At 37.8% G+C, this 13,593-nt stretch overlaps 1 pseudogene; it reads left to right on the plus strand.

The window, feature by feature from the left end:
* Positions 1–5,135: 5,135 nt before the first annotated feature.
* LOC101537321 (mortality factor 4-like protein 1) lies at positions 5,136–6,277 on the plus strand (annotated as a pseudogene).
* Positions 6,278–13,593: the final 7,316 nt, after the last annotated feature.

Here is a 13,593-nt window from a genome sequence, read left to right on the forward strand (position 1 = left end):
AAATATTTATTTAAAATGTTTGTTATATGACATTTTTATCCCATGTTTACTTTAGGTTCAGCAAACCACTGTTAACTGTGTACTTGAAAAAGCACAATTCTTAGATCTGGATTAAACTATGGACATTGCTATGCCACTCTGGAATGCTTCCAACTCACTCCTTGTGCCCAGCTGCTGGGTATTGCTCATCCCAGAGTCCTCTGGTGCATATAACCATTCCCTTTCTAACCTCCACAGTGAGAGACTTCTTTCATCCACTGGCACTTTTGCTGTACCTTGTAGAGATCATAGAAGCGAAGACTTACAAAGAAAGAAACTGTGTGAAAGCAGAATGGGGAACAATACAGAGAAACAAATATCTCAAACTATTTTGTGCTAAAAAAGAAAAAAACCCTATATCTTGGCTCTCTCATCAAACTTGCAAAGTGGAATAGCTTTCCCCTGCCACCCATATGTGTAGTAACTCTCCATTTGCCTTGAGCTATAATCTATGTACACTAATAGAATAGATAATTTAGGTTTCTTTTGAAGTCTGTTTCAGCCCTGTGTCAAAAATACACCAGTAACTGCTTCCTAGTCTTCAAGAGATCTGTGGTTTTATTTGTGTCTAATATTTTTTAACTTGCTTATGTTCACCCAACATTAAATGGCCTTACACTCATGTTTTATCTGCATCTGCATTTTATCTGCATTTTCTCACTTTTTAAGTGAGAAAAGTGCATTGTGTCCTTGTATGGGAATCGAGCAGCATCAAAAGGAAGGTGCACACCTGTGAAGCTCCGTGTCTTAGATCACTTACATTGCAGTTGAATTATGCTCCTTGGAATCGAGGCTCAGAGGCTGAAGGAAGTTCTGTTCTGGCACTTTTATCTTGGGCTTTTGCAGCATTGTATTGTCAGAAGACAATGAAACTCCAAACCCAAATTCCTCTTTCCCATATGGTTATAAAATCATGACATCTGATATTCTCAGAAGATAAAGATATACATAAGAACATTTCCCTTGTATTCACACTTTTGAAATGTTATGGAAATTCAAGACTCCCCTCAGAAAAATGATCTAATAAAGAAATAGAAATGATCTAATCTTAGCGGAAGAGGAGTGACTGGTTTGACCACGCGTCAGAAAAACTACGTTTATGATACTGATGTCTCCAATCAGAGAATATCAAATAGACACATTGGAAAACAAGCGTTCTCTTTCATTCCTTACTTCTCAAATATACTGAGCCCTGGGTGTAAGAGAAATGCTATCATTTTCTGTATAATCTCCTAAATTGTTTTGGGTCCCTTGTTCAGCTTAAAATTGGTGGAATCCTTTTTCCATGCTATTCCTTGTCTCCATCTAAAGCTAGACTTTACATGAATAGAGTCTTTGAATCTATGTATTTATTTGAAAAATTAAATATCAAGTATATTAAAATATATTTTGATGGCCTAGACATAGCTTGTACTGTCAACTTGACAGGAAGACTATGTTTCACAGTAGTAGAAATGAAATTCCAGCTTGGCCCGTCTCAGAAGCCCCTTTATATTTTGTCTTTCATACATGAGAAAATAGCCATAGTCTGCGATGTCAACTACATTTAGATAGATGGTTAAGTAATCTCTGCAAGTGACACAACATATATTTTGTAGAGAAAAAACTAATATACAAATTGCTTCTGAATTCTTTTTTGTAGTGGTCCAAACTAAGTTATGCAGAGAAAGCTCTACAATGAACACTGAACTGTTGTTGAAAGCAATTGTTTATCTTATATTCCTTTGTCTTTTCAAGATTCACTTATTAATCATTCATTCATTTCTATATTATAGGCCCTAGAGATCTGATGAAGAATAATAAACAGACCACATTTTTATGCACTGCATAGAGGTAAATGCCTGGGTAAAGAAGCTGGAATGTACCCCATGGTATATTAGAATACTACATTTGAGTAGATGACATGCATTTTATAATTTTCTATATTTTCTAAATATTTCTGATGAAAATTTTGACCCAAAGAAACAAACTAATAATTTCTTTACTGTCAACAGAATCTACTCCACCAATTGTAGGTTTATATGAAATCTACCAAGTGCAGTTTTATGATACTCCTACCTATCCAGGATTATCAATTTGAAGGTTATCTCTAACCTTCAAAATTTATATAATTATTTCTGATTTTCACATCTTGGCATGCCAAGTATATCAACGGAAATTAGTTTCTCTCTTTCCAATTTAGTACTAATCATTCATTATTCAGAATCTCATTCAGTATACCACTGTTAATTCCAAACCCCACCAGTTCCAATCCATAGTTTTTTTCATTATATTATTGCTACAGTCATTACTTGTAGTTATTAACTGTTTCAGTACATTATTATTTGCAACCATAGTTTCCTCATATATGTAGAGTTTTTCTCCCGAAGTTGGATCTTATTTTGTGTTTAAGAAAATATCACTTATTCATGCAGATATATAAAGGGTTGTATGATTGGATTTTAATAAATGTTCAGTTGCTTTTTTCTGACTATATATATAATTTTAAGAAATTAGTACACACATAGAACTAGGATAGCACAAAATGCTACACATTTAATAAGAATTTCATAAATACATTTTATATTCGTGGAAGACTGCCAAAATGAAACTAAATATTGGATAGTCAATAGGTCAGTCGAAAAATGTCTTTCCATTATGATCCAATCTTGTTAACCTAAAGAAAATTCTGGAAGCATTATAAGCAGAATTAAACAGAACCCACAATATCCCCTAAACCACAAATTTTAATTAGAAATAATCCGCAAGTACTCAATTAGCATCTTTGCATCATAGTGGGTAGAAGTCACAAGTTGGGCCTCTCTCAGAATCCTTTAGGACGCCATTTCTATAAAGATAGCTTGACCTGGGTATCAGATTATACAAATTAAATCTGTTAAGCACTAAAAAGGTTAGTTGTGATTAAAAATTGATTCTTGTTTATCCAATTGAAGTTGACCTTTTAAATTATCTGTACAATAAAATGTTATGTTTTGTTCTATCTTGGATCCATGACATTTTGAAATGAGCATTTTTTTGTAGTATTCTGTTTATCTGTGTATGTAGTCTTTTCTCAAAAAACAAATGTAATGGTCTTTCAACTGATCCCATTTCACTTTTTGAAAATACTGTAGCCACCATATAACAAGCCTGTTAGATTTTTTCGTAAGAATCATATAAGCAATGAGAATCAAGATAATTACATTAAGGAATTTAATGTATTTATGTCTTCATATCCTAAAGAATATGTAATAAGTTAATGACAAGGTATGAAATGTTTCAAAAAAGCAAATTCTGGAAATTAAGAATATAGATATTAGGAACTATGAAGTTGCATAACTGCTTTATTCTTTCTGCTCATCTATAATACTATGCTTCTGAACATGCCATTTCTTTCCAAACTAATCCAAATTTTCACTTGTTAAGTACTCCCGACGTATCAATAGTGTATGAGATATTTTTTCTTAGCTATGAGAACACTTTTGAGAGAAAGATAAACCTACCTATCTCAGTTAAATACAAGAGGAAGTTGCTTGGGTAATGAAATAAAAATCACAGGCTCATGTGTTTTGCTTTACAATGGAATAATATCTTTGGGAGTGTGTCTTATTTTGTCAGTTCCAGTTGCCCTTTGATGAATATTGCTGTTCAGATAACATCAAGACATTTCAGGCTAATACTTCATTATCTACAGCTAGAGTCATCAAACTATAGCCCACAGACACATTTGGTCTGCTCCCTATTTTGGTAAGTAACGTTTTTTGGGACACAGGCAAACTTATTTGTTGATGTATTGTCCATGCTCCTTCTGCATTGTAAAGATGGCCATAGAGCAAATGGCCATAGAGCCATAGAGTTCATTCGTCTATCAGCTTTTCCTCGTTACAGAATAAAAGATGAATAATTCCACTGTGGTTCCTTACAAAAATCTTGGACTATGTCTCATTTGAATCATGTATAAATTTCCATATCAGAAATAATGGCCAGAAAATAATTGGGAGCAATCCCAAAGCAGAGCCCAAGCACCACCACATGTGGTCCAATCATCACCCTCATTCCCCAAAAGCTGTGGGATGCATACTCAATAAAATACTCTGCCATTAAAGAAGATGAAATCCTAACTTTCAATATAAACATTCATGGAATTTAAGGTGAGTATGCTAAGTGAATTAAGAAGTGAAGACAATATCTGGATGTTTTTATACGTATGTAAAATTAGTATAATTAATCACGCTACTGGCAAAACTGGCTTTTAGACTTTGGGTGAACTATGGTGATTACTGAAGGTAAAGCAGGAGAGACGGCAAGAATGAGTAGTGGGGCCTTTGTTCTCAGCAATGGAGAACAAATTATCAAATGCTTAGGGGGAAGAAACTCCAAATAATAATAATGAGATTTTTTTGTTGAAATACTGAATGGAATAAAAGTAAAGTGAAAGTAAAGTGAAATTTACCAGTTACACAGGTGGAGTGGGGGTCTGGGGATGTGGGGGAGGGGCGGGGAGGTATACTGTGATTCTTGGTGATGGAATATGTGCACTGGTGAAGGGATGGGTGTTCGAGCATTGTATAACTGGGACTTAAACCTGAAAGCTTTGTAACTTTCCACATGGTGATTCAATAAAAGAATAAATTTTAAAAAAAGAATGAGTACTGGGGAGATTTTGATGTTGGCATGGAAGTTTGATGGTAGGATGGAAAGAATGACACAGAGATGTAAAGCTAAGCCTCTGAAATTCTATAATATTATAAACCAATCATAAATCAATTCAAATAATAAACATTCTATATATTAAAAATAGGGCTGGAGTGATAGAACTGCGGGTAGGGTGTTTGCCTTGCATGCGGCCAACAGGGGGTTCAATTTCTCTATCCCTCTTGGAGAGCCTGGCAAGCTACCAAGAGTATCCTGCCCGCAGGTCAGAGCCTGGCAAGCTACCCCTGCATATTTGATATGCCAAAAACGGTAACAACAAGTCTCACAATGGAGACGTTACTAGTGCCCCCTCGAGCGAATCGATGAGCAATGGGATGTCAGTGATACAGTGATATTAAAAACAACAGGATTATAAACAAAAAGAATTCATGAGGATGTAAAGAAAAAGTATCCCTGGTAAAATGGTAGTGGGAATGTAAATTAGTTCTCTCTCTATAGAAATTAGCATAAATTTAACTCAAAAATAAAATGGAAGCTTCTATGACACAGCAAAGACTATTAAACATTGAAATCGCAGTGCGGTGCTCAGGGGCGGCAGGGGGCGTCGGGCAGCATTTGAGGGGGCCAAGCTCACAGGGGAGCATTGGAGGGGGCCAAGCTCACAGGGGACTGAAGTCGTGGCTGTTGCGGCTCTGGGAGGGGTGGTGATTGGGGTGCTAGTCGGGCAGCAGGAGAAGGAGGAGGCGGCGAATCACTTATCAAGGGCACCCAAGCAGGACCCGAAGAATAAATGCCAGGAGGGTGAGCGGGTGCTGTGTTTTCATGGGCCTCTTCATTATGAGGCCAAGTGTGCAAAGGTTGCCATAAAGGACAAACAAGTGAAATACTTTATGCATGACAGTGGTTGGAATAAAAATTGGGATGAACGGGCTCCAGGAGGCAGAGTGCTCAAATATGTAGACACTGAGTGCAGAAACAGTGAGAACTTCCAAATGCTGGTCGGAAGCAGTATGCAGAGGGGAGGAGGAGCGAGGCTGCCCCAGGAAAAAGGCATCTGGACTCCAACAGGAAAATGTCTAAGTGAAATCCAAAAAGAAGAAACAAAGATTTGGGGGATGGAATTGGAGGCAGTACCAGAGAGACACCTCGGCCTCCTCGGGAGAAAAGGGCTCGAGTAGATCCCACAGTTGACGGTGAGGAGGCTTTCATGCACAGAGTTGAAATTAAAGTAAAAATTCCTGAAGAACTAAAACCATGGCAGGTTGATGACTGGGACTTAATTGCTCAGCAGAAGCAGCTTTTCTATCTCACTGCCAAAATGAATGTGGATTCCATCCTAGAGGATTAGGCAAATTATAAGAAATCTCGGGAAATGCAGATAATAAGGAGCATGCTGTCAGCGAAGTTGTGACAGGCATCAAAGCATAATGTTGGGTACTCAGCTTCTTACAAGTTGGAGAGACCAGAATATGCTGAGATCCTGCCAGACCACCCTGATGCCCCCATGTCCCAGGGGTATGGGGCACCACAGCTGCTGGGAATGTGTGTAAGAACTGGAGCAATGTTGGCCTATATGCCTCTGGATGAGAACGTTGATGCATAACTATATTGATGTTTGTTTTCTGTTTGAGTTTAAACTCAGAAAATAAAAGGGGTTGCAGCTCCCTTCTTTTCTCTTTAAAAAAAATTTTCAAAGTTAGTACCAGTGTATTTAGTGATGGACGACACAGAGATACACCCTAGTGTTTCATTCCCTGGTTGACAAAACTGCTTGTGAATGCCGGATGTCATGTTCTTTTGACACTCTGCACTTTGATATTCTGTGTTACTGCTCTCTGACAAATGTTCTGCTAGTGCCAAAGGTTCTATTCAGTGTATATACCTGAACGCTTGTGCCCACTTGTGCTCCCTTTTATTTCTTTTAACAGTGCTTAACAAGCCCACCTTTTCCAGATTATCCATGGTGTTCCTTAGGCATCTTCCCCTGGCTCAGATTGTAGAACAATGGCTTGTTTTGTTGTGTTTATGTTTGTATCATTGCATGGCTCTGGTAGACACAATGCCTTGTGTAGCTGTAGTTTTCGGGAAAAATCAAGTGTCCATCAACAGATGACTGGATAAAGAAACTGTGTTTTATAAATAGATAGACATGGAGAGTATCATGCTAAGTGAAATGAGTCAGAAAGAGAAGGACAGACATAGAACTACTGCACTGATTTGTGGAGTGTAGAATGACATAACATGAGGCTGACACCCAAGGACAGTAGATACAAGGGCCAGGAGGATTGCCCAGTAGCTGAAAGACTGCTTCATGAATGGAGGGAAGAAGACAGATGGAATAGAGAAGGGATCACCAAGAAAATAATAGCTGGAGGAATCAGTCGGGATGGGAGATGTGTGCAGAAAATAGATAATGGACCAAACATGATGACCTCTCAGTGTCTGTGTTGCAAGCCATATTGCCCAAAAGTAGAGAGAAAGTATGGGGAATATTGTCCACCATGGAGGCAGGGGGAGGGTAGGAAAGGGGAAGTGGGGGAATACCGGGGATATTGGTGGTGGGGAATGTGCATTGGTGGAGGGATGGGTGTTTGATTTTAACCCAAACATGAAAGATTGTAACTATCTCATGGTGATTCAATATTTTTTTAAAAAAGAAAAGAAACTGTGTTTTATATATAACTGTATCAGTGTATCACTGTCATCCTGTTGTTCATCGATTTGCTCTAGCAGGCACCAGTAACATCTCCATTCGCCCCAACCCTGAGATTTTAGCAGCCTCTCTTTACTCGTCTTTCCCAATGATTGGAGGCTCTTTCAGGCTCTTTCAGGAGAATGAGACCTGTTATTTTTAGTGTATTTGGCATATTGAACACGCCACACGGAGCTTGCCAGTCTCTTCTGACCAGTGAAATACTTCATTGCTCTTGAAAAGATGAAATTCTGTCATTTAAAGGAAAACGGTTGGATGTTGAGGTAATTACACTAAATCAAATAATATAACAATTTTACTGGATCGTTTCCCTCATATATGTAATATAAATAACTAAATCAAACAACAGGGCAACAGACCATAAAACTACTGGATTAGGTAAAAAAGCTATAGTGGCACTAAAGTAAAGGGAAATAGAGGGAGGAACAAGCAGAGATTTGGGGGCTTGGGTTTAAATTATTTATTTATTTATGCATGTGGGATTCAATGGGATTTGGGAAGTGACAGAGGTGACAATAACACGCACAAACACATATACAGCCATTTTTTTAAATAGCCAAGAGTTAGTAGATGCCCAATAGGCCAGTTCAGGGTCATTTTTTTTTCCATGAACAAGGTTGGGGTGGAGACATCCTTATCTGAGTGATGTAAATTGATGGTGAAATAGAGGTACTGTTGCCATGTGGAGAATCACTGGGATATGTGGCTTAATTTGTTAGGACTAACATAACAAAGTATTACAGACTGGGTGGTTTAACATCAGAAATTTACTGTTTTTCAATCCTAGTGAGGAGATGTTCAAAATCAAAATGTAAAAGGATTTGATTTGTTCTGAGCACAGTGAGAGACATGAAAGGAAGACAGGAATCTCTCTTCACAGGCTTCTGTGTGGAAATCACCAACTTTGTTAAGAACAGTAGTCTATTAGTTTAGGGCCCCTATGAATGATTGTATTTTAGAGGTGCTTTTGTATTATATAAAGATCCCATTGTGAGTTAAAATCAGCACATCAACTGATTTTGATGTGTCAAAATTTGATGTGTCAAAAAGGAATTTCAGGATACAGGACTCAACCTACAACACTGGGTGAGGGAAGTTTGACCAACAGCTCCAGCTTTTTCATTCTACAATTGATACTCATCCACTCCCTTAATATTTTTATCTAGAATTATGATTTTATAATAATCTAATAAGTAACTAAAATAAATGAAGATTCAAAGTTTAAGTGAAAGCTATGAAAAATTAAAAAGATTTAGATGAGTTTTTTAAAAATGATATCTCCTTCAATAATATGTAGGTTCTATATAATGTAAGGGGCTGGAGCGATAACACAGTGGGTAGGGAGTTTGCATTGCATGCAGCCAACCTGGGTTTGATTCCTCCATCCCTCTCGGAGAGCTTGAAAAGCTACCGAGAGTATCTCATATGCCAAAAACAGTAACAAGTCTCACAATGGAGACATTACTGGTGCCCACTCAAAAAATTGATGAGGAATGGGATGACAGTGATACAGTGACAGTGATATAATCTAAGGATAAGGTTACCAAACATCATTTCATTTAATATTTAGAATAAAGTCCCAGGAGTTAGTATAGTGAGTAGGGTATTTGCCTTGTATGTGGTGAAAGTGGGCTCAATCCCCAGCCCCACATATGCTCCCCCAGGCCTTTCCAGGAGTGATTAAGTGAGAAGCAATCCCTGAGCACAGCAGCATGTAACCCCAAGCCAGAAATAAATAAATATTTTAAATTGTAACAAATGATTCAGAGCATATGGCACCTGTTTTACTAGTGCCGAACCTGTTTGGTTCCCAGAACGAGGATCCCCTTTTAAAGACTTTTAGGAATGACCTCTGAGCACTATTGGCTAAGCAACCACCTCCCCAAAAAAACTTCTGAAAAAATCACAAAAAAGTTCCATAAACCTATGATATCTAAATAGCTCATTTTCTTAAAGTAGAAAGGATAAGGCATAGAAAATGCAAGGAATTAAAACTTAGAGAATCCGTTTTCCTACTAAATCCCATAGCAGGCAAGAGGTCGGATAAGGATGGAAAGCTGAGTTTGTAGGAACCCAAACTCTACCCTTATGACACTATATCAAAGCGATGCACTTGGATTGTTTCAATAGGATCTAAGTATAAAACGTTCAGGCCAAGTGAGGATTGTGAACACAACAGGATCCGTGAAAGGACTGAAGGCTTTGTGGTGGACTTTCTTGCATTCACAGCAGCCTTTTTTTTCTTGAGAAAGCATACTTAACTGAACCGGAAATCTGTTTCAAAATGAACATAATGGAACGTATCTAAGAGCATGGTGATGAGGATAAAATCAGATACCACATATAAATATGTTAAGGGGCTGTAGCCATAATATAGAAGCTATGGTACTTTCCTGCACTCAGACTCCCCGCGTTTCATCTCTGGCATCATGTGTGGTCCCTTGAGTCCTGTCAGGAGTGATCCCTGAGTACTGAGTTAGAAGAAACCCCTGAGCATTCCTGATATAACTCCCAAACAAAGGAATAATCAAAATGCTCTGAGTAATGCCTGACAAATAAGCATTTGCTATTGCTGTGGTCATTAAAGCAAAGAACAGGATTTTCAATGCTAGGCAAAGTATTTCTGCAACTATGCAGAATTTGGCATTAAATAAATTCATATGTGAACAGGATACAACATTTAAGTTATCTTAAGTTACTTTCAACCCTGTTGCAAATAAATTTGATGATTTTTTAAAATTTCCTTTTTGTTTAGACAAATAAAAAAACCCAGAACATTTACAAGAACTTCTTCTATAAGGACACAGACAGCTTCATAGAAAGCTCCTAAATTCTTACAGAATGAAGCAAGCTATTTTTCAAGCAAACAAAAAGGACTTAGTAAAATAATGCTACAGCAAAAAATAAAGTTGATAAAACTGCTGGTCTTTAATATAAAATCAGGTATTAAGAGCAATGGCCTTATCTTAGGCAGTCTTTGAAAGAAAGTGTGGTCATAGCTAACAAATAGTTAGCAGCGGTGTCCCCATAAGTAGTTTAAATGTTACAGATAAGGAATAAATAAGTCACTGTGTCTTATTGAGATAAACATATATAATTTTCTACTTAATCTGTATAGAGGCTTTCAGATTACTAGTATTTATGTTCTGCCCTGAGGGAAAAAATTGGGTAAATCTATTCTTTTTAAAGTATTGAGCGATGATTGTCCTCCACTGCACTCTATTTTCCCCATTCAGGAGCTGGATTCTAAACAGAATTTTAAAGAGCAGATGTTCTGTGTATATTGCAAATCATTTGAAATAAAGAACGGGGTTCAAGAGACACATGCAGTCAACTGAGTTCAATTCCCTAGAGCACGTAGTCTCTGAGCATCTCGAGGTGCGTCCTTGAGGCCCCAAGCCCTGCAGTGGCTCAGTGCATCTCCAGCCCCATCCTGCTGAAGGAACACATCTTTTGTTGCTCGTGCTGAGCCACCAGTCTTACTGGTAGAGAATTGCCAGGAGGGATCTCAAGCTCTTCTGAGCACTTCTTGGGAGGTATCCCCCAAATAAATAAGGGGGAAAGGCAAAGTATGACCAAGGATTACTGGGTAGAGGTTGAAAAAAAAGACTGTAACCACACTCCAGTGTATGTGTCAGTGGCCAAATGAAGCTAACATTTTGTTAAATGCGCTGTTCTATTCAGCTCTGTCCTCAGTAGATCTCAGAGCTATTATCTTTGAGGAGTAACTTTTGCATAAAGGAGTTATTAGTTTGTTTGGTTTGGGGCCACACCCAGCCATGTTCTGGAATTACCCTTGTGTGTGCACTATGTAATCACAACTGGTAGAGCCCAAGAGACCATAGGGAATGATAGGGATGGAACCCAGGCCTGCTGCATGCAAAGCAAGTGCTTTACCTGTTGTATTCTCTTCAGCCCCAGGAATTATTTAAATGAAAATGACACTCCCAGCAGACAACACCTCCTATAATCTTCCTGCCCAACTCAGAATCTTATATTGGAACCTGTTCCATCTGCTTTTGCTGACAATCACTCAGAATTTGGGTAAAATCTTATTCATTTACTGTATAAATGAGAAGAGGTCCACTATAACTCTAGCTACCAAAGTTTACTTATATTTCCTAGGAGCATAAGATCAATGATGATTGATGACTGCTCATGATGACTGATGCATTTACAATTATGAACCAGACAGAAACATAATAATAATTACAAATCTTTTGCTAATAGATAGGGGAGGCTCATTTTGTTAATTCTCCAGATCATTCTCCTTGAAATATGATTTTTAAACAAGGCTTATGTCCTTGCCTTTCTTATGAAGTTCATCAAGACCAGAGCCATAAGTTTACCTTTATGCAATCCATCCCAAACCCTGTCCTTGAGAAAAGCTCTTAGTTCATTGATGTTGTCTTTGTAATGCATAACAGAGAAAAACTCAGAATTAGAAATTCAGGAGCCTAGCTTCTAGTTTTATTTCCACCGATTCCCTTTTCTACCTCTTGTTTGCTTTATTTATATATTAAAATATCTGAATCAACTTTTACAAACGGGATAGTCCAGTCTATGGTTTATGCCCTAGAACCTAGAGCTCCAGAAGATTAAAAAGGGAGTTAGAGGCATAAGTTGGAGCAATAGTACAGGGTTAAGATCTTGCAGGCCACTTAAGCATTTCAACTATAACTACAGAGTATGGCCAAAATTTCCTACTTCCATCACACACCACACCCCTGGGTTTTCCCAACTGACAACCAATGACTGTTAGAATGCATTACAACAGAGAATCACTTGCAATGAGAACCATAGTTCTTAATCATGCCTGGTATGCAGGAAGTATCTCTCTGCTTGCTCCCCACTTAAAAGGTTTTTTCAAGTACAACCATAACACCCAAAAGGACAGAAAGAGTAAAAGAGTTTGTGCCTACAACAGAGGCAGGAGGTGGGAAGAGGTAGGGGTGGCGGGAGAGATACTGAGAACATTGGGGGTGGAGAATGGGCACTGGTAGAGGGATGGGTACATGAACATTGTTTGACTGAAACACAATCATGAAAGTCTGTAAGTCTGTAAATGCAACTCATGATGATTCATTAAAACAAAAAAAATTAAAATTAAAAAAAAATTTAAAGTATGTATCTACTTAAATCATATAGGTTAAACTTTTTCAGTTAAGAATTTTAGTAAATTTTAGGGGCCAGAGCCCCTACAGTACAGTACAGTACAGTACAGTACAGTACAGTACAGTACAGTACAGTACAGTAGGTAGGGCGTATGCCTTGCACTCGGCTGACCCAGGTTCCATCCCTGGCATCCCATATGGTCCCTGAGCACTGCCAGGAGTAATTCCTGAGTGCAGAGCCAGGAGTAACCCCTGAGCATCACTGTGTGTGACCAAAAATAATAATTTTAGTAAATTTTAGTAAATATAATAAATTGTATTAAATTTTACTAAATATCATGTCGTAACCAGCTTCAAAATCTACTTTGCATTTTATGTTTAGAACTGTACCAAAGGTGATTGGAAGCAGAAAGTAGTTCCCCATCATAGAATACATATTCTAATGGGCAGTTAACTGTGAATTTGCTCTCTTCTTTAAATTATTATTTTAAAAATTCATCATGCATTTTATGCATCATTGTCCCAAAAAGGAAAATAGCCATATACTTTGACATTTATTAGGTAGGCAGTTTAATCCATTATTCTTTCTAAAAATTTCCCATGATAAATGGACTGATTCCCACAGCCCATCTCGCTGTGCACAATGGCAAGTATCCTTAATCCAAATAATCATTATGTGAATATCATAAACAGTCCAAAACTGCATGTTTCCATCTGGCACACACAAAGTAAAAAGACCCTCCTATTTCAAGTCTGATCATTCACATGCCTGGGACACAAAAGTATGAGCAGTCATTGAGGTATGAGCTCAGAGTTCCTTTCAATACTTGCTTTGAGCTGGGTGGAGCCTTTTTGGGGTTGCTGGTAATCCCATCTGTGACTGAGAAAAAGAAAAGAGGCAAGAATTTATACATAATCATGATAGTTTGTAAGTCTATAACTATATCTCACAGTGATTCATTAAAATAAAAATTTAAAAAATAATTTAAAAAGCAGAATGATATAGAAAACAGAGCAGACTCTGGTGCTGGTATGGCACCTGAGAAAGGGGATGGGAAGGGAGTTTTATTGGGTAGAACAAGCCTCAGAATG

The sequence above is a fragment of the Sorex araneus genome, chromosome 5 (assembly GCF_027595985.1).
Source record: "Sorex araneus isolate mSorAra2 chromosome 5, mSorAra2.pri, whole genome shotgun sequence".
Lineage (NCBI taxonomy): Eukaryota > Metazoa > Chordata > Mammalia > Eulipotyphla > Soricidae > Sorex > Sorex araneus.